This window comes from Schistocerca gregaria, unplaced genomic scaffold, assembly GCF_023897955.1.
Source record: "Schistocerca gregaria isolate iqSchGreg1 unplaced genomic scaffold, iqSchGreg1.2 ptg000407l, whole genome shotgun sequence".
Taxonomy (NCBI): domain Eukaryota; kingdom Metazoa; phylum Arthropoda; class Insecta; order Orthoptera; family Acrididae; genus Schistocerca; species Schistocerca gregaria.
The window spans coordinates 1,587,937-1,590,326 of NW_026061844.1; positions in this window are offsets into that span (position 1 = coordinate 1,587,937).

Genomic DNA, 2,390 nt, shown 5'->3' on the forward strand with positions numbered 1-2,390 from the left:
GTATTAATTGTCGATTATTTACTTTTTAGCTGGCTTTATTGGCTTGGACATGACCCAGTACCCTAAGATTTTGGATGAAAGGAGGACTAGCAGCCGCGTTGCACGGGAGAATGTGAAAAGTGTTCATATGTACTAAAAACCTGAGAAATCCGTCCGTTTTCGTCATTTGTTATCGAATCGACTTAAAACCAGATCGTCACTTTGGCCGCTTTTCTCTCTGAGACGGTTACGTTTATCGTCTGCAAGGCTATGTCTCGTGCTGCGGTATGCGGAGACACTAAAAGCACCATAGTAGAACACAGAAGAGGCTTCTAAGTTGAAGCAATAAAAAGTAACGAGTAGTACAAATCAAGTATTAGTTGTCGATTATTCACTTTTTAGCCGGCTTTATTGGCTTGGACATGACCTAGTACCTTAAGATTTTGCATGAAAGGAGGACTAGCAGTCGCGTTGCACGGGAGAATGTGAAAAGTGTTCATATGTAGTAAAAACCTGCGAAATCCGTCCGTTTTCGGCATTTGTTATCGAATCGACTTAAAGCCAGATCGCCACATTGGCCGCTTTTCTCTCTGAGACGATTACATTTATCGTCTGCAAAGCTATGTCGCGTGCTGCGGTATGCGGAGACACTAAAAGCACCATAGTAGAACACAGAAGAAGCTTCTAAGTTAAAGCAATAGCCAGTAAGAAGTAGTACAATTCAAGTGTTAGTTGTCGATTATCCACATTGTAGCCGGCTGTGGTGACTTGGACATGACCTAGGACCTTAAGATTTTGCATGAAAGGAGGACTAGCAGCCGCGGTGCACGGGAGAATGTGAAAAGTGTTCATATGTAGTAAAAACCTGAGAAATCCGTTCGTTTTCGTCTTTTGTTATCAAATCGACTTAAAGCCAGATCGTCACATTGGCCGCTTTTCTCTCTGAGACGGTTACATTTATCGTCCTCAAAGCTATGTCGCGTGCTGCGGTATGCGGAGACCTTAAAAGCACCATAGTAGAACACAGAATAAGCTTCTAAGTTGAAGCAATGGTCAGTAAGAAGTAGTACAATTCAATGTTTTGGTTATCTATTATTGATTTTTAGCCGGCTGTGGTGCCTTGGACATGAGGTGGAACGTTAAGATTTTGCTTGAAAGGAGGACTAGCAGCCGCGTTGCACGGGAGAATGTGAAAAGGGTTCGCATGTAGTAAAAACCTCAGAAATCCGTCCGTTTTCGTCATTTGTTATCGAATCGACTTAAAGCCAGATCGTCACTATGGCCGCTTTTCTCTCTGAAACGGTTACGTTTATCGTCTACAAAGCTATGTCACGTGCTGCGGTATGCGGAGACACTAAAAGCACCATAGTAGAACACAGAAGAAGCTTCTAAGTTGAAGTAATAACCAGTAAGAAGTAGTACAATTCAAGTTTTAGGCGTCGATTATTCACTTTTTAGCCGGCTTTGGTGGCTTGGACATGACCTAGGACCTTAAGATTTTGCATGAAAGGAGGACTAGCAGTCGCGTTGCACGGGAGAATGTGAAAAAGTGTTCATATGTAGTAAAAACCTGAGAAATCCGTCCGTTTTCGTCATTTGTTATCGAATCGACTTAAAGCCAGATCATCACATTGACGCTTTTCTCTCTGAGACGGTTACATTTATCGTCTGCAAAGCTATGTCGCGTGCTGCGGTATGCGGAGACACTAAAAGCACCATAGTAGAACACAGAAGAAGCTTCTAAGTTGAAGTAATAGCCAGTAAGAAGTAGTACAATTCAAGTATTAGTTGTCGATTATTCACTTTTTAGCCAGTTTTGGTGGCTTGGACATGACCTATGACCTTAAGATTTTGCATGAAAAGAGGACTGGTAGCCGCGTTCCACGGGAGAATGTGAAAGGTGTTCATATGTAGTAAAATCCTGAGAAATCCGTCCGTTTTCGTCTTTTGTTATCGAATCGACTTAAAGCCAGATCGTCACATTGGCCGCTTTTCTCTCTGAGACGGTTACATTTATCGTCTGCAAAGCAATGTCGCGTGCTGCGGTATGCGGAGACACTGAAAGCACCACAGTAGAACACACAAGAAGCTTCTAAGTTGAAGCAATAGCCATAAGAAGCAGTACAGTTCAAGTTTTGGTTATCTATTATTGATTTTTAGCCGGCTTTGGTGCCTTGGATATGAGGTGGAACCTTAAGATTTTGCATGAAAGGAGGACTAGCAGCCGCGGTGCACGGGAGAATGTGAAAAGTGTTCATATGTAGTAAAAACCTGAGAAATCCGTCCGTTTTCGTAATTTGTTATCGAATCGACTTAAAGCCAGATAGTCGTATTGGCCGCTTTTCTCTCTGAGACGGTTACATTTATCGTCTGCAAAGCTATGTCGCGTGCTGCGGTATGCGGAGACACTA